This window comes from Gavialis gangeticus, unplaced genomic scaffold (genome assembly GCF_001723915.1).
Source record: "Gavialis gangeticus isolate Ggan-Ray unplaced genomic scaffold, GavGan_comp1, whole genome shotgun sequence".
Lineage (NCBI taxonomy): Eukaryota > Metazoa > Chordata > Crocodylia > Gavialidae > Gavialis > Gavialis gangeticus.
In genome coordinates, this window is record NW_017729029.1 from 58,768,939 (window position 1) to 58,796,899 (window position 27,961).

Sequence of the window (27,961 nt, forward strand, 5' to 3'; positions counted from 1 at the left end):
AATTACCAAGGGAAGTACCATCATTTTGATGTCCTCAAGTCAAGCATCTCATCCTTCCTTGCGCGTGTCAAAATACACTGGACAAATACAAGGTACTGGACTTGAGGAAAGGCTACATGTGTGACAGTGAATGGCTTGTATTATAAACCAGGTTAGACGAGAATTATAGGGTGACCACAGCTACCTGGTCCTCCAGACTGGAAAGGACCAGGAGGCTGTATTTGGGGGGAGGGTAATAAAAAGTGGAGAGCCCTGGAGGGGGGCAGATTACAATACACACGAGGTGGCTGCGTGCATCTGTTTCGCTCACACCACAGAAAGACCTAAAGGTTTCTTACAGCCATAAACTCCACGGGCATTCTTGTAGTGGAGGCGATGAAAGGATGCAATCCTGATCCATGCATTCCTATCCCACGTGTGCTCAAGACCAGCAATAGGTAGAGTCCTGAGTGTGCACCCCAGCACTTTCAGGCCCTCCTAAAGCATCTTGGGGGCTTCTGCAAGCACATCCCTGTGCTGCTCTCCAACTCTGTCTCCTCTGCCTAATTTCTGAACCTGAGGAGGGCCGGAGTGGGAGCAAACAGCTGGGGCTTGCTTCTTGGGTGCACTCTTGATTCTAAGGCAGCAGCAGAGTGCATAAAGTTTGCACTGTTGTTACATGCATCAGATGCTGAAATGGCCAATTTATCTTGCTCTCTGATAAATACCAACTGCTTCCCTCATTTTTGCATTACTGTCCCTTGTGCCACCTCTGTTCACATCCAGAGGCACAAAGCTCTAAGACAGCAGTTCCCAACTTTGGGTTGCCATCCAAATGAGGGTTGCAGGGGCAATGCCAGCGATGCCACACACAAATGACGAGCTGCACCATGTGCCAGGAGCTCCCCTGGGCCACCGCCGGACTCTACTCCCAGCAGCATGACACAGCCAAAAAAGGTTGGGAACCACTGCTCCACTATGACCTCATGCTTATAGGATAAATGGATAATGCCTGTATCCAGGAATAGTACCATTTTCTAACAGGACCTCACCTGAGGTTGCTAGTAACATTCCATGCATATATTGAAGAATTTAACCAAGGGTTGTATTAGCTCAGATCAGGATGGGTATAGAAAAAAAAATTATGGTGGCTATTTAACAAGGCAATATAATTTATACATATAACAATTTTAAATATATATGCAATAACATCAACCAAGAGGGGTATGAATTTAGTAAATTAGTTGGAATACAGTAATCCTTAATTACAAGAGCCAAGACGTGAATTAGACTTTCATAATTTTTTAATCAGAAAGCTCTGGAGAGAGCAAGGAAAAAAAAAAGTCTAGGCATGCAACGCATGCCAAAGACTGTATGTGCCACCTTATATAAACCTTAGAGGGACAACCTTTGTATACTTTGTGTATAAATATTTGCAGCAAAGGTGAATTTATTTGAGACTAAGAAGGGCATATTCTGCCCTTGCTCTCTAGAGGAGTTTCTAGCTGTTAACAGAAGTTGGACTGAGGGCTGATATGGCTCAGATGGCTGGAGATAATGTTTGAAAAGGATTTACTTCCACACTGTTAACCTTTGCTTTCAAAATTTTATGACTTGATCATAAAAATTCACTCCAGGTTGATACCTTGAAAAGTTAGCACAGGAGGTCTCCAGTTACAACATTCACTCTTTAAAATATTATATAAATGCAACAGAAAAATATGGAAGCAACCAATCTCACATGTAGCTAACTACTCATCTGAAAAAAATAAAGAAGAGTATATGTTTGAAACATCAAAGAGATCAGATTCACCCAAAAAGCCTTGTCTGCCTATGTCCTTAGACCAACTTGGCTACAACCTACACCCCTGTATGTTTTAAACAGAAATTTAAAGTTTTTTTAAAGAAAAGCTACAGGTAACTACAATATGCATCTCACCACGTTAAGCATTTAATGATAGGTGGCTTCAGTCATATACGTGGTCATAAAACAATTTTTTTCCCTCTAACTCTTCAAGGTATTTGGGCATGGTACAATGCAATAAATATATTCCACAATGCAGCGAAACGCAGTCATAAAAAGCACCTTTCTAAAACTCCAAGCAAGGAGAAAAAATTGACACAGGACTAATTGGAGATGTAAGTAATATATGTGAAGCCAGCCACAATGAGAGAGAAGTTATACGGCATGTAACAGTCAGGGACTGAGAGACGTGTTGGGAGAAGGAATAGATCATGACTTTTTTGAGTGTTGAAACCCACAAAAATGTTGGCATTCACCCCCCGGCCAAAGAAATATTCTGCGACAACAAAAGATTAATTCAAGTTAAAATTAGTATAGCTCAAGTTAAAATTATCTGGCTTTCTCATTTATGGAGAACATTGTAATGTGGCCTGGGGATAATATATGCCCTGGAGGCATTTTTTATTGATATCCTATAGTGGCAGCAGCCGACAAGATAGCAGCCATCAATTCTTTCTTGTGATGTTTGCTGTTCCTTCCTTTCTTCTTCTTGCTTTCCCAGTCTGATTGTAGAGCTAAGGATTGCCTCAAATTTCCCTTGGTCAAAGTGGAGCTTAGGCAAAGGAGAAAGAGTGACTCTTCTGCTAGACTCACAAAATGTGAAATCTGCATGTTTAAGGGCTGTGTCATAGTAATATGCCAAGTGAAGTGTGCTACGATTCCCAATTATGTTTGATAATACAATGATAATTACTGCATAAGTATGAAAAGTGAAAACGAGTATTATTTCAAAGTGTGACATAGCTAATCACACATCACTATCAGGCAACGTACAGGAAATAATGCCGTGTTTCCAAGTCAAATGTACAATAACTTATATTAAGTAGGACTTTTACTTAACATTTAACATTAGTGATACACAGTGTTCAGTAAGGCATGGGCAAAAGGTAGCAACAGAATGAGTTTTCATGGAAGCCTGCCCAGGATGGTAAAATGAATGCTCACAGGAACACAGTCTGTTATGAAAATCAGAGCCTTCTACCCTGACCTGGCCTCCTGAACCAATAGGTGTTGTTCATTTACAAGCAAGTGCATGTTCATACAGATTAAAGGAATGTTCCCAAACAAGGCGCTCCACTCTACAACCTCTTCTCCTTCAGGAGAGAATGAGAGAACAAATGCTAGATGGATGTTACTTATTTTGCTTTGCGCTGCTGGAGCACGGTCACATGAAGCAACGATCAGCACAGTTTCAGAAGCCATTAGACTGGTGGAGAGTCAAGTTGTTGGGCTCATAGGCAACGTGCAGAGAAGGCACTGGGGGGCATGTGCCCCCCCTGAGAGCACTGATGCTCCCCCCAACAGCCAGTGCTCCAGCTGCTAGGGGGGCACAGAGAGCGCTTGAGCCCCCCCTGAAATTAGACTCCCCCAGTCACCAGCTGACAGCTGGGGACCTCTCCCCCCAGTCACCGTCTGGCCACTGGGCCCCCCCTCTTCCGGTTGTACCCCGCTGATGCCTACCAAGACTCAGGAGGCACCAGTTGCCCATGGTTAGGCTCTTTCATTTTTCTCCCCCTCAGTCTGTTTCTATATCCACAGTAACTACCTTATTCTGGCAGCTTTCCTCACCTGCCCGGACTGCTTCTAGGGAAGATGCAACTACTTCAAAGGGGCAGTGGACCAAACTGTGATGCCAAAGTGAGCCTCTCACCCTCTTTCCTCTCTTCCCATCTCTCTCACTGGAGAGAAATGAAGAGAATGAAGGTCACTGGGGGAGCATGAAAAGGGACAGGAGACTCTTTCCCCAAGCTCAGACATGTTGAAGACCAGGAAAATTAGCAGAGAACAATCAGGGAGATACTCTCCAACTAAAAACTCTGACTGGGGCATAGTCACATGTCCAGCTGCCTCCAAAGTTTTAAGGAGGGTGTGATCAGTTTATTGTCCTGTCCACTCCTCTTAGTCTTTTTTTATTACAGGAATTTCCTTTGAGGCCACAATGCAACCATGATGCAACGAACCTCTGTGACCAGCTAGGCACAGGTGGAATGACTACGCAACATCTCCGGGTAGTAACTTCCAAAACAAAATGAATCCAAGAATGTAGAATATGATTGTGTGTGTGTGTATCTATCTATTGATCAATCGATCGATCGATAGATAGATAAAGAGATGTGTGTGTGTGTGTATATATAAATATATATATATATATGAACTTTGATGCTGCCATATATTTTATATATATATTATATGACAGCATCAAAGTTCACAGATACACTGAACTGAACTTCCAACTTGCTGAGGCCTGTTTTCCCCATTTCCTAGACACTTTCACATGGGCAGTCAATCTGGTTTCTCAAGGATAAAATATCCCCCTGACATCCTCCACAGAAGCCATGAGCTTCCCCTGAAGAGCCATAAGCTGCCTCACTCCCAGAAGCAGAAGGAATAAGAGAAGCAGAGTGTGGATGTATATGGGCTGCAATAGAGATGCAAATATGACAAATATTATGCAAACGAGGCACTTAGTTATAGCCTTCATCCTCCATCCTCATTTTTGCTGGCACTGGCTTGGTGTTACTTGATCAGCACATAATACTACTTTAATTAATTGCAATAATACCCTGATGGTCCATGAACCTCATCAATTTTACCTTGGGTTTAAAAGTACTCCCACTTTGCACTCCTGAGGTAAAACAAAATCCCATAGAAGATATCCCTTAAGTACTGCATAATGCCCTGAGCCCTTATTAACACTTCTGATATGTGCCTGAACAAATCTTCATGGAGAATTGCCAGGCAAGCTGCAGAAAGCAAGTTAGCACGTACAAATATTTTCAAGCCAGGTCACCTTGAGGAAAAATGCATCCGAGAGAGGACACGGTTTGTACCATAGCCACAGCAAATATACACTTCCTTTAAAATATTATGGCTGTAAACTGTGGTAAATATGCTTTTGCACACTGTTTACAAAGCCAGATAGTGATGGACAGAACCTTGAAAAGTTCTTTGGAGTTTGGCTGCAAAATGAGCTTGTCTAGGAGATTTATAATTGCCCTGCTAATCCCAGTGGAATTAACTGAGCTCTCAGAGTCGAGGTTTTGTGGATCGGTGATGTGTAGAAAAGTAGGAACTACTCCAGTCCAGTCCATCCTCAGAAAGTTGCATTTAGGACCTCAGCTGCAGGTACTTTTGAGCAAGGATTCAAATCATTCATTACATGTCTTAAGGGCTTGAAAGCAGAACATTATTTCCATTTCACAGAGAGGAAATGGTTTTGGAAGTCTCAACCATTTCAAACTCTCTCAGCCAGGAGTTTCCCCAGCATTTCCCCAGACTCCCAGGATCATTGGCAAGTCTTCATCAAAGCAACTTCTGTTTGTTCTGACATCAAAGCCTTCCATTGATATTTTGACATTACGAGCTAGGGTGTTAAGATTGTATCATTTGGATAAGATCTTTAATGTGTTACTAATTATTGGGTTTGATTTCAAGCCTTCTCATCTCCTTAAGTCACTCCCTTTTTAGATATTAGATACACACACTCCAGCACATGCTTTTAGTACAGAATATCCTAGTGACAATGTCACAGATAGATACAATTCCACATGGGCAAAGGAATAAATGCAAAACTCTCAAACTCTTATACCTGTTATTAGACTGAGAAATTGCAAAAAAAAAAATCTTTTTCTGCAAACTTTCAGGCACATGTGCATTCCCTCAGGCTCAGGAAAAAATAAAGATGGTAAAAAAGTTCCCATAGGTAGAAAATAAACTTCATTTTTGCACAGAGGAAGGTGAAGGTGAAAGTCTGTTCCTCTGGGTCCACACGAGTGTCTTTTTTCTTTCTTTTCTTCTTTTTTTGTTACATGGACACAGGTACACACATACTAATACACACACTTCAGTCTTACAGCACAAGAAATTTCCATCACTATACCACAAGAATGAGAAAGGAGAGGTACACATGTAGATGTCTACCCACAGTATAAAGTCAGTAGGATTTCCTGTAGTAACAGAGAGCATTTCACAGAGCTACCTTATGTATTTTATGCTATAACATGTTTGGTTTTTTAGTTAATTCAAGGTGCTAAAATTTACTGCTGCATTTATTTCTACTCATTTTTGTGAGATACTGCATAGAAATGCAGCAAATACTCAAGACAACCTCTGGGGAACAGCCATCAGGCAGCTGGATCAGCTTTATACTTAATCTGCTAATTATCCACCAGAAAAATTCAGGTAGCAGTGTCATTTCAAGGGTAGCTAAGCTGTTTCATCATTCATCAAGTCTATCGCTCACATTACCTGCATTTCTGACATAAACTAATGTGGCAGAACCAAATATGACAAATCACAACACACTGTTTTACTGTGTGAGAGTGGAAAAGATATTTTTCCTCTGCAAGACAATGCTGCTTCAAGCGATTTTCCGAGCTTTCAAATAATGAAAAGTTCAATAAAAAAGATTTTTGTCTGAATGCGTACAAGTACATGCACCACTGTATAAAAAGAAGCAATTGCAGCGTGCATGTTGGGCTGTAGCCCTTTGCAGTTAACTTGACATCCATTAGATTCCACTGCATAATAATACTGTTTCTTTGAATATGTTTGCCATGAGCATAATAAGCATGCTTTAGTTCAGTCAAATACTACTGGGAATGTTATCACAATTCCTCAGAATAATTATCCTGAAAATAGTCAAGCCTTTCCTCTTCAGAGACAGACCTTCCCCAAAATCTTGAAAGGCTTCCTTGGTGACAGGTCACATCTATTTAGGCTTCAAATAACTAAATAAACTTAGTTCAAATGAACTAAATAAACTTCACAACATAGATAAGGCAGACTTTTGTCAGACAGAACCATTCATACATATTATTCAGTTTAGGTAAACACTGCCTTTTCTTTTCTCCATGTCTTTGAAGGAACTTTTGTTATTGGCTGTTAGGTAGGATCGTTATTATAAGATGTTATTCAGCATTAAGACAAAGGAATTAACTGATTGGTAAGGTAGAAAATACTCTTGCTCTTCCTTTGGCTGAGCTACCGTAACACCAAAAAATAAGTTTTTGTAGTTCCGAATTACACTTTTGCCTATCTTACAAGAACCTAAGGATTAGGACTGCTGTCAAATAGAGTACAATTAAAAACTTGTTTTATTTTTTACTGGACAAGTTACATTTTTTTTGGAAATGATGTACTCCACAAAGGGACTTTAAGAACACTGATAACCTTTCTTTAATAAGGAAATACTAATGAGTATTAAAACAAACTCTCCTGACACTGCAGTGAACAAGCTCAGTTGTATCCCTAGTATGCCTAAAATATATATACTTAAAAAGGAAAACAAAGTATATACAAGAGCTCCAACTCACTTTTCAGCTTTCCAGAATGTAATGCAATTTAAGCACTTGAAGTAGAAAAACCAAGCACTGATGCTGCAAAGTCAACATGACTATAATTTAATAGTAGATATTGGGTGAATCTACACTTCATTAACACACTGTAATTACAGCGCATTAAGTTTAGTACCTGTAGTAACAAGTACTAACTTAATGTGCCATAATCAGCACTATTACACATTATCAGAGATTAATGCTTTTTTTTGTGATGTCAATGCACGGTAGCACAGTTTTGGCCAGCCGTGCTAATGCGCGACAGAATTAGTCTTTTGTGCATTAAGGATCTCGTGTAGATGTGCCCACTGACAACAAGAATAAGTATGTTGCTTTAAGCTCCAAACTTAGCAATATTTAAACCCAGGCATAATAATCTCGCAGTAGTAGTATCAATGAAGCCAACAGGGTTACTTGCATACACTGAATTAAGTGCATATGTATATGTCTGCAGGATCAGAATATCCACTGTATATTATTTATTGTGTAATACATCAGAGCCAAGCAGTTTAAATGAACTATCATTTTTTCCAGTCACCCCTTTGACGCACTTCAGTTGCTACTGTTTGGCTTCTCCATTATAAGAAAGGAAAAGGTGAATTTATTCCCTGACCCAAGAGATCTTTGTTCATCAATGACCTCAGACACGCCTGTTTTCTTCAGACTGATGGATCTTGTATACATGTAATACTCTTGAGACTTCAGAAAAGAGTAGAAGAAAGGCCAAGTGACATGAAAAGAGCAGCACTGCCAACCAGATTTGAACTTGGAGCAATCTGATTCATCTGAAAAATATACAATTCTGTTTTATGAAAATGTTCCACATTTTCCAGAGCATACCTTTCCAGCTTTCCAACCTGACTATAAATAACAATATTATCAAGCCAACAAGGCAAAATGGGGATTCTTAACCTAGGTGCCACGGGACTGTAGGACACTGCATGATCCTTTTAAGCGTGACACACAAGATTGGCACTGATAGGTGTGCAGACACCTACATATGATTCACAAAATAAACCCATACATTTCAAATAGAATCCAAAGGGAGACCAACATTCGGATCTGCTGTAGTCTTTCTGAGTTCTTGCCGACAGGAGAATGACTCTATTACTTTTTTGTAGTCAAGAAACGAATGAGATTTAAGAGCTGGCATTTTTCGAAAGGTGTCTTAAATCTAACAGGTCGTACCATGAGTTTAAAAATGCTGAGAATCACTGGGGTAAAATGAAGCCAGATATAAGGCAGTGCTTTAAATAATCTAAGGGTATCTGATATTAAACTTATTTCTAACTGGGGTGTGTTTCTCTGCCAGCCTGCAAGGGAATTCCCATGTTTTTCTGCTTTAAAGACGAATCCATTTTTAAAGCTTGTTGATCCATTTTTAAAGTTTGTTTGTAACCTTTCATATATTCCCGCAACCCACTTCTGGGTCAAGACCCATGGGTTGAGAAACACTGACCTAGAGCACAATAATTTACTATGTAGTAAGACCAACTGAACGAAACCAATAAGTGCTTCTTGTTTCTTTATCCCAAATAAGTGATGTATCCCTTAAAATGAATTGATCCATGTGAGCAAATACATTACTAATATACTGGAAGCATTTTGCATCTGGCCATAGTACCTCTGCTGAACTTCTACTTCAATGAGTATGTTTTGCAAAATCTGTCTAGCCAAAATATGTGCCACCCGGGTGGACAATTACATCCATTATGACATGCTCTTTAGCTAATAATAATGTTTACTGCTGTTATTTGAAGCTTAGGCAGCAGAAGCTAAATACTATAACTTCCTGCTTTTGCAATCCTGTTAACAGGGAATTATCTTTTGGAATAATAGTAGGACTAAAAAAAAATAATAATACGAATAGCAGTGCAGTACTGTTGCATAGATTTCATAGCAGACAAAACTATTGGAACTTCCATTGGCCAGAGGTTTTGTAAAAAAATATCTGATAGTCATTGATAGAATTTGTGCAGCTAAATCAAAGTATGCAAGGAGTTAGGCGTAAATCCTGTGTTTGTTTAACTTCTGTTTGCAAAACTACTTTGTCCTCCATGTAACCAACTCAAAGGTTCTTTTACTTCAGCATACACCTTTAGCTTTCTTCCCATTTTGCATCATATCCTCCAAGACCTACTCCTATGTGCAATCCTTATCCTTATAAATAGCTATGCTGACCTCAGTGCTGTTATGAACAGTATAAATAATATGAATGCTACAGGACCATTTTTAGTATGCAGGGACTTGAGGCTTCATGCATGCAGGCAAGGGGGCAAATCATAAGGCGATCCACTTCCAGGAGACTTGGATTCCAGTGCACTGTTCTCAGTAGACATAGAAAAATATATATTTTTTAAGAGTCATGAGATAAAAACATCTGTGCTAGGAAACCATCTTTATAGGGAGGAAAGATCCTAGTGCACAGTCCCCTGGTGATAAAGTACCAGCAGAACCAAACTGTCTGCAATTCTTCAGGGCCTCCCCACCCCGGTCCATGATTTACTTGCCATGCTATCCAAGGGCTTGTGTACACCACAGGGGTGGAATGTCCCAGCTGGGCACATGTGCTGTGAATTACGGTACATCCTGCCTTCGATTTAGTAGTCCATATTTTGGTGCCTGCAGGCATGCACCAAACCTGGTGCTGGCTGGTAAGGCTGTTCCAGGCTTGTTTCCAATAGCTGATTTCAAGCATGCCAGCGACAGGTCTCAAGGGCAGAAGAAGAGGAGCAGCCCTGCATGGCTTTACCTGCATATTTCTGAGTTGGGAGTGTGTCAGTAGGAGTGGGCGGACAAGTTATGCTTTGGACTATTCTGACTGCGGCATGCTGTTATCATGGTGCACATAGCAGACCTGGGAAGATGAACTAAGCCTGAAGACAGGACGTACCATAATTCAGAGCACATAAGGGTGGGCCTGTTTTCTGTATTACCATAATGGGGAGAGGGGTTGATTATGGGTTCTGTGCTAGGACCTCAACAAGTGGGATCAAGAGGTGGACTCTGCCTCCAGACGTTCACATGCATCTCCCTTGAGGACATGTGAGCCACCTCGGGCACCGATAGCAGTGGAGATGCATCATTATGGAAATCACAAAGGCTGCCAAACCTGTCTGAGAAGCTGAGTGAATTAGTCCTGTGGTTAACCCAGCTCAGCTGTGCGTTTCTGCAGCTTCACCACCTTCCCGCCCCGAGCTAATAAATCTAAAGCTACCTCAAAGTCTCTCTACATGAACGGAAGTCACTGACATGTAGATCTGCACGCCGAGAGAAGAGACAGCCAATACAGACAGATAGGGGAGCATAAGCCAGTGCTATTTAGCATGATAGGTGCTTGGCTCAGCACATCAGCAGCTGAACTGTTGGCAAGTTCATATTTTATATCGTAACAGAGGATAGCGTGTCAACTCCTGGGACACATCCAACCACCTGCTATCACCAACATCATAACATGCAATCCATTTCATAAACATTTTGAGCTCCATCTCAGAGGCCCTGAAGTTTTTTGTGCCCCTTCAGCACTGCTCCCATATTTGTGTTTAAGTAACAAACAATGATGATAAAAATATATTTAAAGAAAAGTATCTATGAAAAAAAAAATCAATCTTTGAATCCAAAGTTTTGAATCATGAGTGTGGATCTCTGGACAGTCTAGTGCTTGAAGTGCAATGATGCTGTTCTTTGCAATGAATATTAACTTACTTTAGCCCCTCACTATAAGTTGACCTCTTTAAGACCCTAATAAGTTTGTCTTGCTTTTTTTTACTGAACTATTTCAACTCTGTCACCCTCTTTGTTGGGGCAGGTATTTAAAATTATTGCTTTTTTTTTCTGGAAAAGGAATAATCACAGTATTGTAGCTATGATCTAGTTAGTGCTACGTGGAAGGAAAACCATGTTGCTTCTCCATGCTGTGCATACAAAGTTGCACAGCATGACTTATCTTATCACGAAGCAAACGCATAGCTGTCTTAATGACCTCTCTGGGCTTGAACAAAAATGGACAAAAATCAATGGAAAAACTTCCAACGACTTCAGCGGGCTTTGCGTCTGCCTAACTTCTTTCTTCATTTCTCCTTTCCATAGTTCTCCATCTGCAGGTATTTTGTATAATTTTATGTTTCACCAGCTGTTCTGGCTCGCCTTTTTTCTGGCATTATTTTTCTGTTGTTATTTACTCTCAGCTCTCTGCCTCCCTTTTGATTATTTCTCACTCCTTACCAGTGATTCTGGGACCTCTCAACGATTCTGTGTCATCTGTGAAATTCATTAGCCTGCTGTTTTCTCTCTCTTCCAGTTTATTAATGAAGATGTTAAGCACCATGTATGGCATTTTCTACTCACTGAAGATCTAAGATGCTGGGGCTATGGGGAACATTTTCTACAATACATCAGGAAAGTCTGTAAGAAATTGCTTTGCATCTCTGGAAATTCTTGGCAGTGTTTGGAAGTCTTTATATCTTTAAGCAATAGATGGCAATAGTGTGTTTTGACCGTACTGTTATGTTTTGACCTTATTGTCATGTTTCTCATTAAGTTTAAATGTGGCATCTTCTAACATATGGTGTATTAGACCTCACAGTCGGAAGACACCATTCAGGATTATTCTTTATAGCAGTACATTTGCAATATCCTGCAGGCATAATGATGTATCACTTACTCTACGCAAAGGCATCTATACATGGGTGCAACTACAAGCATCACATAGTGGGTTTCACAATTAGCAGCAGTAGACACTTTTTGGAACAGGCTGAAGACTTGCATCTAAGAGGAACAGACTGCCTACCCACCAGTAAAAAGAACAAATGCAATACACGTTAGCAACTTCTGCTGATTTTCCTTCCCTCCCTCCCTTCCATTCATGAGTGTGAGTATGAATGTGAGTGTGAGTGGTAGTAGTGAGTAGTGGAGTAGTGAGTGCTAGTGTGAGTGTGTGGTAGTGTTGGGGTGATGCTGTAGCCTAGATGGTCCAGGAACAATGTGAGAAGCAAGTATTTTTGTGGGTGACGTTGTATTTGAACAACTGTATAATTGGCAGGGTCACAGACAAGCTTGTGGGTACCATTTACAAAGATCTTGTCCATGGCAACCCTTGTCTCTTCTTCTTGTGCAACATTTCCTCTTTAATATTCACATTTGGGTTTGTCGATATATTCATTACACCCTGCAGCAATATTCTGAATGGACGAGAGACGGGGGAAAAACTACTCTCTCTCAGAGAAGGCAGATCAGAAGGGCAGCCTTTGTGCACGCTGCCGTACCGGTATGTCTCACCTAGAAGAGCAGAAGGGTAATTCATTTTCCATGCTCAATCAGTTCTCAGCTTCTCTTGCTGAGATTTCCATGAAGATGACAATTGCCTCTATCAGGGGGCTGGCTTTTGTGATATGTATACTTATCTACTAGGTAATGGACTGAGACCACAAACTCATTTCACACAGGCAGTCAATCAGCCTTCAGATAGTAATGTATTTCAGTTGCTGCTTCACTGGGTTGGTTTGCAAGTAGTGATTTAGAGGGGAAAGGCTCTGTATCTCATTGCCTGCCCTGTGAGCCAACCAGTTTTTTCTTTCATGTGAGTGCACAATACTTCCCCTATGAAGAAAAAATGTTAACCACGATCACACAGGCCAGATTTTTTATATTTGCCATTGTTCTCTGCTGTAATTTTTACCTACGCTGTTCATGCATAGTAAGAAATCATACCCCACCATGAGGTGGGGCTAACTAGTACTGCCATCAGGTTTGGGTTCACCAGCATGAGTTAGTAATTTCTGGGCAGCATCATAGCTGCTAGAACAGTTATCTGCAATAATGCGTTACTGAAGTTTTTTGCCAGACTTACACCTATTCAGCCACTACAGAAAGCAAATTTGATCTTCAGCTGGTCTATACCAAGACAACTTTGTTGACTTCAAAGGAATGATGCCAATTTACATCAGCTGAAGGTTTGTCCCAGCTTGTCTGACTCTGGGCCAGGAGTCCCTCTTCTAGATTTAAATATTGTGTTGCTACAATTTGCAAGGTACTCTGACTGTTCCTGCAGAGATAATGAGCTAGAGCAGTGGTTGTCAACCTTTCTTGTACAGGGACCATTTGTAAACATTGATGGCCAGTCTCTGTGCCCTTATGCCCCTCACTGCCAACCTGTTGTCCCCCGTTTCCAGTCCCCGGCCCCGGCCCCGGCCCCGGCCTCGGCCCCTTGCAGGCTGGAACTCTGCCCACCTGCAAGGGAAAAGCCACGGTTTCCCATGTTTTTTTCCTTTAAAGAAGGATCCATTTTTAAAGTTTGTTTGTGACCCTTTCATATATTCCTGCAACCCACTTCTGGGTCAAAACCCGGTGGGTTGAGAAATGCAGACTTAGACCACTATAGATTACTACGTAGCAAGACCAACTGAATGAAATTAGTAAGTGCTCCTTGTTTCCTTATCCCAAATAATTGATGTATCACTTAAAATGAATTGATCCATATGAGCAAACACATTACTAGTATACTGGAAGCATTTTGCATCTAGCCATAGTACCTCCCCTGGACGTCTACTTTAATGAGTGTGTTTTTTCTTGTCTTCCTTGCAAAATCTGTCTAGCCAAAATATGAGCCACCTTGGTGGACAATACAGCATTACATCCATTAATAGAAGCACCATGGTAAAGAAAAACAGTGGGCATTAAAAATTCTGGTAAAAACTCCTGGCAGGCAGAACAACATCCATGATAGCAAGTGTATCCAGAAGGCATGTCCTATTGTTATTAGTAATAAAAGTGAACCTTGTGGAATGAAAATTTATGCTCCAGTAAATTTTGAGGCAATGGTATTAGCCAAGACAGCATATTTTATATGTCAGCCTGCACACTTTCCAATAAAACAGGATGTTATCACAAATGGACATTATTGCATTTTTATAGGAATGTGTTCAAAATACTGCTTAACTGAAAAATGATGAACATTATATGATGACCATTGAACAGCACAAATTAAACACCACATCTTACTGCTTTCAGGCCAATTTTGCTTGGTTACCATTCTTCAATAAGAAAAAGGACAATTTGACAGGAGTAGCACTGCAAAACTAGCATATCAGAAAATCAGCTCTGTTGTACCTAGCTCTTTGATGCTCAAGCACACAGATGTTGTAAACAGATATGTTCTTCCTCCTCCACGGACCCATGCCAGACAAGGCCATCTAGAACCAGCCTCTTCACTACATGTCTGTGGACCAAACAGTCTAGAGTAATCTGTGTGCAGAGAATGGATATGATTTGCAATGGCAGGGTCCATGGCATCACCAAGACCAGCAATGCTATATAAGTGTAGGTTTCCTGCCTCTTATTCAGCTTGTCTGATCTCACCATCTGTGACCATAGACCCAGGCTAAGCCTGTTGGCCAGAGCAAAGCAGGATCCATGTATTCAATAGTCAGCTGCCTATGGTTTCTTTCTGGGGTACACTGCAGATGATAAATTTGATGCACAAGGCAACAGCAATGGGCTATCCTTAGGGCTGATGTGATAGTGAAAGCAAGAAACGAGACACCTACACTTTACAATACTTATCCTATAATGTATAGTGGACATTAGGCCATAGAACAAGAAAATAATGCTGGAGACTCCTGGAGGAATATAAATTATGCGGGAAAGGATAATCTGGTAGCCTTTTATGTGCCTGAACATTTGGGCAAGGTTCTGTGATTTTGGATGCTTATCTGAAATGAATTTCCAAACCTTTTGGGCTTCACTAAACCTTTACCCAGAGTGCTGGCATTAGCAATTATGGATCTTGTAGTTGCTGCTTATTATGACTTATCTTCAGTGATTAAAAAAAAACAAGGTGTTTTTTAAAATCTCATTAGAGGTTTTCTTCTATACTAATCATTGAGCTTCCTTCAGTTTTATTCTTGTAAGGAGAGATAGAAAATTCAATATCGTAAGAGTAGTTTATCAAGCAGATAACACCATCACTGTTACCAGCATGCATCAAGCTTTCCACTGCTCTAAAATTATTCTGTTGTTATCTGTCCTCTGGATTCCCCAAGTCACCCTCACTTTATAAGATGGTATTTTAATTTGTTTTCCCTCTTCTTTTCTTTCTGAAAGGCCAACATCTTGATCAGTTCAGTCACAGATCCCAGTCCAAGGGTTACAAAAAAAGCTCCAATTATTTTTTTTTGTCCAATTGCTTTACTGGAAGGGGTAGAGATGGATTGTTTTCACATACTATTCCACTTGCCAGCCATAATAAAAGTGAGTGTACTTCATGCCCAAATCACATCAAGTGACTCTAATAGTCCATTTTTAAAACATATTTGTGTTTCTTTGTTTTCAACACTGCAAGCCGGAGGCCACTGGGAAGAAAACAAATCAGGACGAAACACAGAAAAATAATATTTTCCCTTTATAAATTTAAATGAGGGTATTTTAGTTGCATCCCCCTAGCAGATAAGTAAATGTGGAAAGGTCAAGAAGTCTGAATATTCACTTCCATTCAGATCAGCACATAGAAAAATCTTATATGGATTTTTATTTGAACATTACCAGAATAGAGCAGAGCTACCCAAGTTCCATACGATGTAGCCTGAGCTCAGCAAAGTCACACTAGTGTAAGATCAGAGGCAGATTATTCTAGTCTCCAAAATTAGATCCAACATAGGTAGCTTCTGTACCCAGTCCTAGGTGCAATGGTTGTGTCAGGACTGACACATGGAGGAAAGGAGCAGCCAGAAAGTACTACCCTTTAGTTGCCCATGACAGACAGACAGTCCCTACACCGAGACCATGTGAAGGAGTTGTAACTCATTCTAGAAACAAGGATCACTGGGTTTTCACTCTTCTGGGCAGGCTGGCTTTCTTCCCATGCTAAGTGACTTTTCAGACAGCAGAAGATGTGGATCATAGATTTTAACAGTCATGTTGTGTCTTAAGGGGATAATTCCATGATTTACCAACCTACCAGTGGAATAATGTACATATGAACTGCCAATTTATGAATGTTCGTGGCCTTCACATAGTCTCTACAATATCACCGGCACACTGGTGCTTCCCCTACCTGAAGTGCCATTTTGTTGTATTCTTCAAGGTGGCCTTGAGGACATCCCTGAAGTGCCTTTCCTGTCCTCCTCTTCAGAATACACCTTGGATGCACTGGTATAATAAAAATTGCCGCGGGAGTCTGGTGTCAGATGTTCAGATGACATGGTTGGCCCAATCAAGTTGATGTTGGATGATCATCCCCTTAATACTTGTGGTGTTTGCTTGCAGGAGGATGCTAACATTGGTCCATCTGTCTTCCCACTGGATTCAGGGGATCTTCCTCAGGCAGCGTTGATTGCTGTTCTGCAACAACTTTAGATGTCTCCTGGATGTTGTCCATTCCTCAGCTTTATACAGGTAGGTGAGGATCATGATTGCTTGATAAACCACCAGCTTGGTTTCAGATCTGATGATCTTTGAACATCCATTTCTTCAGGCATCCAAAGGCTACATGTGCACATTTGAGGCAATGTTGGATTTATGTGACGATGTCAGCCTTCTGCAAGAGATGGCTTCTGACGTACAGGAAATACTCAATGTTCTCCAGAGTCTCACATGGATTACTGGAGTTGGGGACTTCTCATTAGCAGGTTGTTGGTGGAGGATCATAATCTTCTGAATGTTAAGCACCAGTCCCATTTTCTTGTATGCTTTGGTAAAGAAGGCAACAATGGCCTGGAGGTTTGGCTTCCAACTGAGCATGCACTGCAGCATCATTAGCATATGGAGCTCAATGATTGGGGTCAGGTAGTCTTGGTTTTGGCTTAGAGTCAACTGCTACTGTCTGGCATGGCAAAAACTCCTCACTTAGTATGCTTTCTAAGTTAGCACCCAGGGCTATAGCCCCACTCACCCACCCCTTGTTTCATAGTTTCATAGTTTCTAGGGTCAGAAGGGACCTGAGTAGATCATTTAGTCTGACCCCCTGCCATGGCAGGAAAGAGTACTGGGGTCAAACGACCCCAGCAAGGTGTTCATCTAACCTCCTCTTAAAAGCCCCCAGGGTAGGAGCCTGCACCACTTCTCTTGGAAGTTGGTTCCAGATCCTAGCCGCCCTGACCATGAAGTAGCGCCTCCTGGTATCTAGCCTTGTTATGCTACTGCTCATAGCATCTGGGCACATACCTGAGATGCCATTTTGAGAATTACTTGGGTTTTTTTCTTTTGAAATATTCTGTATTTTTCCATATAACCTGACAGCACAGCTAGTTCTCTCATGCATACAAAGACCCTCTTCCTAATGCTACGTGCTTAGTCATCTGCTACAAAAGCGAAATGAGCTTTCAGTGCACACACACAAAAACTCTGTATTTTTAACTGTAACATTTGCAGATGATTTAAAATTTAGACAAAATTGCTATCGGCTGCACCAGGAAATAATGTATGTGATAGCACGTCTGTTAATTATGTCAGTGAGTGAGAGATTGGATTATTTGTTTAGAGTTACAGGAGTAACTTTTCTCAAACCAATTCTTATTGGTAAGATGTGAAGGGGAAATAATAAACTGCTGCTTCTTCAGAAAATGAGGTTGTGCTCAAAATCATTAGACAGAAAGAAATCCTCAAGGCCTCGATTCTGCAATTAGATACATACAAAAGGAGCCCTTTGTCTGTAGGGAAACCTGCTGATTTCAGTGTAGTTTTGATTGACTTCAGGCATCTCCAGATGCATGGAGAGGTATGTTTACATGGGTTTGATTATGAGACTGGAGCCTGCATCTCCTTCAGAGTAACTGAAAGCATAAAAGACTTGAGTCTTCATGACATTACTGAGTTTTATGCCTGAACTAATCCACTGGCTTCAACAACAAGTCAGGCCAATGCACTTTTTTCTAATCACTGTCAGAAAAAGAAAGGAAGGAAAATATTGATTAAAGAAAATGAGACAGAAGCAATAGATTGGGTGTGGAGTTCATTCCTTGTGACCTTGAGGCAATCATTTTTCCTCTGTGTTGGCCTTTTGAGCCACTTGGGGCAAACTGTCTCCTGCTGAGCTACCCTTGAGTCCCCTTCATGAAAACAGCATATACGCCAGTATATATTTGAATACTAGACTCAATCTGAAGCCCATTGAAGTCGATTGAAGTCTTTCATAGAGAGATAGGGTTGGAAGGGACCCCAGGAGGTAATCTAGTCCAACCCCTTACTCAAAGTAGGACCAACCCCAACTAGAACATCCCAGCTAACGCTTTGCCTAGCTGGGTTTTGAAAATCTCCAAGAATGGAACTTTCACCACCCCTCTGGGTAACCTGTTCCAGTGTTTTACTACCCTCCAGGTGAGAAAATTCTTCCTAATATCTAACCTTAACTTCCCTTGTTGCAACTTGAGCCCATTGATCCTTGTTCTGTCATCTGCCACCTCTGAGAACAGTCCAACTCCATCCTCTTTTGAACCGCCCTTCAGGTGGTTGAAGGCTGCAATTAAGTCCTCTCTCAGTCTCCTTTTCTCTAGACTAAATAAGCCCAGTTCCCTCAGTCTTTCCTCATAAGTCATGTCCCCCAGCCCCTGAACCATTTTTGTCACCCTCTGCTGGACTCTCTCCAATTTGTCCACATCCTTTCTGTAGTGGGGGGCCCAAAACTGAATGCAGTACTCCAGATGTGGCCTCACCAGTGCTGAATAAAGGGGAATAATCACTTCCCTCAATCTGCTGGCAACACACCTACTAATGCCAATCAGTATGCCATTAGCTTTCTTGGCAACAAGGGCACACTGCTGGCTCATGTTCAGCTTATTGTCTACTGTAATCCCCAGGTCCTTTTCTTCAGATCTGTTGCCCAGCCAGTCAGCTCCTGGCCTGTACTGGTGCATGGGATTGTTCTGTCCTAAGTGCAGGACTTTGCACGTGTCCTTGTTGAACCTCATGAGATTTTTTTGGCCTAATCCTCCAATTTGTCTAGGTGACTCTGAATCTTAGTCCTACCCCCCGTGGATCTACTACTCCCCCCAGGAAGTGTATCTACTACTTGCATCAGGAAGTTGTCCCCAACACTCTCCAAAAACTTCCTGGATTGCCTACACACTGCTGTATTGCCCTCCCAGAAGATGTCAGGGTGACTGAAGTCTCCAGTGAGAACCAGGGCCTGTGATCAGAAATTTTCCACTAGCTCCTTGAAGAAAGCCTCATCCACCACTTCCCCCTGTCTGATGCTGTATAGCAGACCCCCACCACTACAGCACCCTTGTTGCTCTCCCCTCTGACCCTAACCCAGAGATTCTCAACAGGCCTATCTCCAGCTTCATACTGGACCTCTGAGCAACCAAATGGCTCTTTTACATAAAATGCAACTCCTCCTCCTCTTCTCTCCTGCCTGTCCTTCCTGAACAGTTTGCACACATCCATGACAGTGCTCCAGTCATGTGATCTCCCACCAAGTCTCTGCTATTTCAATCATGTCATAGTTCTGTGACTGTGCAAGGACTTCCAATTCTTCCTGATTGTTTCCCAGGCTCAGTGCATTTGTGTACAGGCACCTGAGGTAACTAGTTGATTCCTTTGATTTCCCAGAAAATTTGAGAGAACCTCCCCTGTTGCCCCCTCCTGCTTGCTTTTCCTTCTGGTCTCCTGCCTCCCCACTTACCACAGGGCTTTGGCCTCCACTCCCTGCCAAACCTAGTTTAAAGTCCTTCTCACTAGGTTAGCAAGCCTGTCTAAAGATGTTCTTTCCTTTCTTCATCAGGCAGATCCTATCTCTTCTCAGCAATCCTTCTTCTTGGAACAACATCCCATGGTTGAAGAAGACAAAGCCCTGCTGGTGATGCCACCTGTGCACCCAGGTGTTGATCTTCTGGATGCACCTGCTCCTGCCCTGTTCATTTCCCTTGACTAGAAGGATCAACGAGAATACAACCTGAACTCCAGACCCCCTCACCCTTGCACCCAGAGTCCTGTAGTTACTTTTGATATGTTCAGGTTCTCCCCTGGCAGTATCATTGGTGTCCACATGGATGAGCAGCACAGGGTAGTATTTAGAGGGTTGGATGAACCTTGTAGTCCCTCTGTGGCATCATCTTGGATCCAGGCCCTGGGCAAGCAGCAGACCTCCCAAGACAACAGGTCGTGTCAGTGGATGGTTCCCTCCATCCCCAACAGAAGGAAGTCTCCAACCACCACAGCCCATCGCTTCTTTTTGGTGGTGGTCATCTCAATCCTTTGATGAGGCCAGGCCTGTCTTCCTCCACCAATGGAACATGCTCCTCCCTGTCTGGTGCTATGGCTGCATATCTGTTCTCCCACTGAACCACTTCAGGTGGAAGTGAAGATCTCTGTTTGCTGGCAGAAGTCTCATGCCTCCAGCTTGGGTGACCCTGTCCTCTCTCTACTCTAGCACTGCATCCAGCATTTCTTCCTCCATGGTCTCGGAGGTCTTCTCCAGCATCGCATTGATGAAGGCCTTATGGCGGAGGATGCTTTGGAGCCTCGTCACCTTCTCCTGTAGTTCTCTTGCCTGTTCCCTCAGAGACATCACCAGGAGGCACTACTCACACTGCAGGCACTCCCTGACATGGCTGTCACTGGAAGGAACCTGCAAGCTGCAGTCCCCCAGCACCAAACCTTTCAAACTTAATTTGGTGGGTGGATGCTGTGAATAAGACACATTCAGCAAGCATTCATACCTACCCATATATTATTTTGGATGACAAAAGCTACCAAAGATCTTAGATACGTAGTTGTTCCAATCCTTCCCTTTAACTACAGTGGAAAGCGGCTCAGGCTATACCGCTACGTTTCATATTTCCCTACATATGCACAGACAACTTGTTAAAGCAACAATATTAAGGTTGAAAAGACAAGCACCCCAACTCAGGAAATTCCTGTGAAACCTTAATTTAATGAGGTGGAAACATGCATTACAATGTAGTCCTTAATTACATGATCACCTGCTATTGTTTTTGTTTTGTTTTGTTTTGTTTTTCCAAAGGACCCAGGCTTCATTTGCTGCATAGGAGAGTCAATACTCACTTAGCGAGCTGCTATTCAATCTTTTTTTCTCCTCATTGCTCAAGGTGAGGCCCCAGGATTTATTTACTCCACACAATTCAACCTCTGTTCTGAAAACAGACTCATTAATTTCCTCATGGGGCTTTCTGTGGTGTTCATCACTATAATATCTGATCAGTTCACAGATATTAATGTATTTTGCAGCACAAAATACATTAATGGTGGTTGCGGATGAGGTACAGGGCTTACCCTTTATTTTATGGATGGGAAACAAAGATGCGGAAAGCTAAGCATTCACTAATTTTAGTTTCTGAAAACTTAGCATTACTTAGCACTTTCTATGTCCAAAGCATAGATTCCATTGATTCAATTGCAGCTGTGAGCACTCAGAATTTCTGCAAATTAGACTGCAAAGCCTCAAGCCAGGCACAGAGAAAATGAGGAAATCTGAATTAGTGCCCACATGTGAAAGAGGCTTGTATAAGCTCCTCACATGGGGCCTCACATTTTTGGGATAGAGACCACAAAAGAGTTATATTTGCCAATGCAACACTGTAATGCCTTAATTATGAGACCATCCTTTCTCTTCCCTCAGAATATATCCACCTTCTGACTTCTGCAACAAATGAATGGTGCTGAAAACAGTAATTTACCCCAAACTGTTGAAACTTTGTGCTATGCACTTTATGATTTTTACATTCCTTAAAATGTTTGAAACAACATAGTTCCAGAATGAAAAAGCCAACAAATAAATACCAATTAAATGGTTCAACATCTGAACTTCCCTATTCATTAGGACCCATTTTTTGACTCAGACATTCTTATCAGCCTTCGTAGCTGAAGGTTGGCATCTACATATCCCTTAAGGAACTATGTGCTGTTTGCAGGTATTTTCTTCTTAAGAAAATTATCCCATCTGGGAATTGAATATAAAAGGCAAGAGCTTTATGCATTTCCATTTCTCACAGAGTATTGCAAAGAGACCACAAAATCATCCATTTCTGGCTAGAAGAATAAGGTATTATTTTTAATTTAAAAAGGAATTATTTTGGACTTTGATAAATTGGCTTCATAAGAAGGTTTAAATTAAAATAAAGTAAAATGGAGCCCCTCAAATGGTATTTTGTTGAGACAGAAATTGACATTGAATTTGAATAGATTAAATTCAGATTACTACAGGACCAGATGCTAATTATGGAGTTCAGATTATCTTTCAAGTCCCAAAGCATAATCGAACTCCTTTATTTCAAAGTCATGTCCTCTAAGTTGCCCAGTTCAGTTCTCATAAATTAGTTCACCTTTCTAATTCCAGCAGATGAAAAGAGTTTTACTCACTACATTGAAAGTAGTGAAAGGGATCAATCAATACTCATGTGCTGGAATCTTAGAAATTAGCTTTGAGAGGAAAAGCAGAATAAAAAAGATGTTTTATCAAGGTCACAGTCCTCCAGTTTCCTGAGATGGGGAAGTGAATGTCATGCACTTGATCCAGCCACACCCAAAAAGAAAATGGTGGTTTGTGTGAGGCACCAAGTCAAGGCTCATGACATGTATCATACACAGTACATACACCTCATTCCATCTTTTTAGTCAGAGGCAAATATCACCTAAAAGCATTTTCTTTATATAATCATTTATGAAAAACTCAGGCAAAAGCATAAATACAACCTTCACTGATACTGGTTCAAAAACTTAAAATACCTTTTGAAGGGAATTGAAGCACAGGCAAATGCTAAATGATTGCTTGTAGACCTAAGTCTCTGTCTCTCATATTTAGTTTGCACTTAAGTATGATTTCTACATGCTTTATTCAAAAGAAAACATACCTTTTTTGAACTTGTAACAGGAAGTCAAGTCCCTGTTACAAAGGATGCAAAGAAAATACTGGAAAGTGTGTCTGGCCCCTTTAAGACTAGGACCTTTAGCGCCAGCAAGAGCCAGGTGCCACCAAATAGGGGGCCACAGGGCTAGGGACAGAAGTTACACATAAACTTGTTTAATTGATCAGAAACTCGTTTAAACCTGTCAGAGAACAGAAGTTCAGTGAACATAAATGAGTTTCAAAATGTCTGAAATTGGTTTAAGATAAACCTGGTTGAATGTAGTAATCAGACTTAACTAATTGAGGTCAAACCAGTTTATGGAACTTCTGTCCCAGACCCCTTCCTGGTTCAAGTTAAATCACAGTCCTCCAGCATCCCAGCATGTTTCCCAGCCCTGTGCTGTGCTGTGCTGTCTTCTCCAGCAGAAAAGGGTTGAGGGGGAAGGACTGCCCCCCCAGGCAAGTCCCAGCTGAGGTCTGGGACCAGGAAGGGGAGGGGGAAGACTAAACCCCTGTTCCCTTAGTTAAAACCTCCTTCCCCTAAGTACAGATCTGCCCTGCCCTGCTAAACTTGCTGCTGGCTATGACTGTGGATTATAAGTTCCAGAGGCACCTGGAAGCAGGAAGAAGAAGCGATAAGTAACCCTGCAGAGTCTTGCTACTGTGATTCTGGACTGCAAATCCCAGAGACCTTCGGGGCAGCAGGAAGAGGAAGCGAATGCATAGCCCATAGGCGACTGGTGCCTCCTGAGCCGGGAGGGGGGGGGCTATGCCTCACCTATGACACAGCCCATGCTGGCTATGTGCCAAAGAGCCATGCTCTAGTGCCCCACAGCTTCTGGCTTGAGCCACTGCAGGCATGTAGCTGCCTTTCCTGAATCAAAAGTAAATGTCTGTTCACTTGTTTTTAATCTATGCATTTTAGATTCACCTGCAAAGAATAAATCAGTTCAGCCTTGGGCTTTTTGACTGTCTGTACTTAGCCTTTAAGACTACGACCTTTTAGGTTAGCAAGGACCAGGTGCCACCAAATAGGGGGCCAGATGCCCCTGAGTAGGTCACATGAGGGGGAGGTTGGATGTGGGGAATGACTGGTCTATGTTCTCTGAGAGAAAGTGAGGAGAACCTGAACAACCTAGGTCAGCAGGCTACAGCAGACTAATATACAGTACCCTTGAGTACTTGAGGGATTGACTTCAGATGCAAGTGCTTGTTGGCAGAGTCTCCATCCGCTTTAGATTCATGAGTATGTGCTGCATGTGAGCCAGCAAACATTTTTTCATCTACTCAACTATTATGAATACCACTCCTAAAATAATTACATTTAAAATGAATATTCAAAGAACATTTATTATAATCTTAATGGTTTACTTGTTTGCTGTTACAATCATCTACATGCTTTTCCCCTCTCTTATAGGGTATAAGAACAGCAAAATTACCATACTAGGGCAGACCAAAGGCCCATCTAGCTGTATATCTGTCTTTGACAGTAGCAAGTAGTAGATGCTTTGGAGAAAAAATACAAAGAGCAAGGTAGAATGTCATACCTTCCCAGTCAACATGAGCAGGTTTCATCCCTACTTGCGGTGCTGAACAGCTGATGGATCTAGCCTTTATACATTTGTCTAATCCCTTTTTGAACTTTGTCATACTATTGGCCTCCACAACATCCCCCGGCCACAAGTACCACATGGTTATGATCCCTTTTGTAATAAAAGATTTTGTCTCTCTTAAACCTGCAGCCCGCTAGTTTCATCAGGTACCCTGTAGCTCTGCGGCTATGAGACAGAGCAAATAACAATTCCCTTTTCATTTTTAAGAACTCCCCGCACTGACTCTGAGAACACTTTCTATAGTGGCAGCTGCTAACACAGAACCCATTGCTGAGATGAGCTCTCAATGAATTTGGAGAGCTCATTCTATAACTCTTCATAGAAACACACAAATTTGAAGTGATCTTTATCTCAAAATAAGCTGTTTTTTTTCATCAGTGAGTAGAAACTGCTTCTCTTCAACAATCAAATGAGAAATACATCCTGAGTCACCTTTTATGGCTCAGCATAACTCTGTTTTCTGCTTCTGTTGTGTGAGGATTTATTAAAGTTGGGCAAAACATTCTAATGTTTTCACGCAGAAAACTGGGTTTCCAATTGATTTGTTATTTTTTGCTCCTTGCATGTGTATAACAAGAATCTCTTCACCCAGGAAGGACAAGGCATTAGAAAACAGCTCCCATTAAGTGCTCTGAGGACACGTCTACATGTGACTCTTTTAAGTGGGCTTAGCCTAAAATTTCCTTTTATAAGGTGCGTTAAGGGCACATGCGTGCAGAACACTGCAGCTTTTCTTCAAGGTAAGAATAATTATAAAAAAATCCCCCGGAGCAAAATCAAAATAAATGCATTTACATCAGAACGTTGCTGGATAATACATCACCAGTTGTAGTGTTTGAAGTCTGTCCTGCCTTTCAGTTATGAAACATGTATTATGTTCTTCACCTCTGATCACATGTGAAGGTGGGGGGGGGGGCAAGTTATCAACTTATTATTATTCCCAATTAAAAAAAACATAAAATCACACAATAAGCTTTCAGCCACTCTGCTGTCAAGCCTGCCCTTGACTGTAAACTACAGCTATATTCACTGCTGTAGTTTATATAGACCCTCAGCTAACCTACTAGTACATAACAGTACCTACCGCTTGCTTCGGAAAGGGCATGCAGCTGATCTGCTTGCAACCATCTGCCATGAATCCAGACAATGCTGACTAAAGTCTGTTAATTGTTCACTACCTGTAGCACTTAAGGTACAGAAACAGAAATCATGTTGTCAGCTGGGAAATTACTAGCAGCATAGTGAAGAGAAATGAAAGCATCCTGAACTATATCCTCCTGCAGGTATAGCTAATTTAAGTTTACCCAATCATTATGTATTTTAAGGTCAACAGGAGTCCTGTGTGTCCTAAGTCAGGCATTTGCATATACTTTTCAGAACTAGGGTTCAATAAAGCATCCCTGATAGCATAACTTTTGTTCTCAATGCTCTCTCTGGCCCCAGATGTCTCTACTATTTGTCCTGAATCTTTTCAAGACAGTGCGGCTGCAGACTACAACTAGTCTTTATCTAGATAAGATCCTGGTATCACTGAAGGCAATGGGAGCCTTAAGACACTTTTCCTGAAGGTAAATGCACAGACTCAGTACCCCAAGAAGCTAAAGGCTCTAAGCTTGACTGCATTCTCTAAGTTTAGTGTAACATTACTGTCACCTATGCATTTTTAAGCACACACAAATAGATATGTCAAAAGGAGACAACTATAAAGTAACCTCCTTGCCTCAAGAACAAATTTCAGCCCATACTGTATTCAAAGCCTCAGCTGATCTCTGTGAACTCCAATGGCCTGGTAAAACAGGAATCATTAGGACCCTACCAGAGTAACAACATTGATGAGCCTTGTGCATTTGTACATAGTTAGTAAACAATGATATCTGGAATATAAATCATGACAGTATCATTTTCTTGACAGCGCAGAGAATAAAGACATAAGACACTGATGATGGAGATAGGAATATAACGGGACAGAGAGAGATGGCTGAAGATCACTAAAGGTAAAACTAATAGTGAAGCCTACATCACTGTGAATTCCACCTCTTTATAGTAAGAAAATGAATTTAACTTGTTTGGCTGTTCGAGGAAATTTAAGTTTTTGATAGCTCAGTTGAGAACTGGATGCCTGATCCTAGAAAAAACATTGAACCACTGCATAACAGCTAATGATATAAGCAATGAGGAAAGGAGGTGGCAATACAGGAAACCCTCACTGGGTGGGTTTGGCATTCGCGGTTTCAAATATTTGCAAATGCTGAACCTGTATCTTAAAAACACTTACAGGAGCTCCTTGGGAGTCCTGTGCTTGCCACTGCCAGGCTCCTGCCACTGTTGCTGGACTCCCACCATCACCAGCACAGCCATGCCCGGCCCCCAGCCACCAGAGGCTCTGCATTCATGATGTTCATGAACGCAGTGCTGTATTCACGGATTTCGCCATTCACAGGGATCTCAAGAACGTATCCCCCATGAATGGCAAGGGTTGCCTGTATTACAAATTAGAATTGGGGCTAGAACCTTAATTTATACATCCTAACAACTCGTGTTAAACCAACCAGAAAAAAACATCTGCTTAGGCAAAGCCACTGGTGACTGGACAACACTTCCACTTTTACAGCTGCATCAACAATGGAGATGAAATAGTTCCCAGGAGTGTAACTGGATTAATTAAATTAACAGAGCATTCCCAGTCTGGAGAGCATTTAAATGATGAAAACACAGGTTAGCCTGAAAAGCGAAGCAACCAAAAAATGTTATCAAGAGACTACTGTGACCTGTATGTGTGTCATGGAATAACCAAGTTACAAAAGCCTTGTGAAATCTGTAAAACAGCGAGACCAGACATCAAGCTAACAGTGAAATGTGGAGAGCGGTCGTGGGCACGTGCTTTCATTATGAGAATGGTCTCCACAGTTAGTGCCATTCCTGAGACAACGCCATTTGTGGGATCCCAGGTTCCTTCTGTTTCTCTTTCACTTACTCCCCATCAAAAATACTAAAAACAATCCAACACATTAAACCTTTATACAACATATAGAGCCCATTTCTTGTCTGTAAAGGTGTTTCACAGCTGTCCTCTTTAGGGCCATGTTCTTATTCAACTAGGCTCTTCCAGTCATTCAGCCTCCACCCTTTGGCTTGCTCCAAGAAACCCACAGCTGTAAGGACAGGGCTGTAGCCAGTCTGGAAGGGTGCAGGAGTAAACAACTACCTGAGC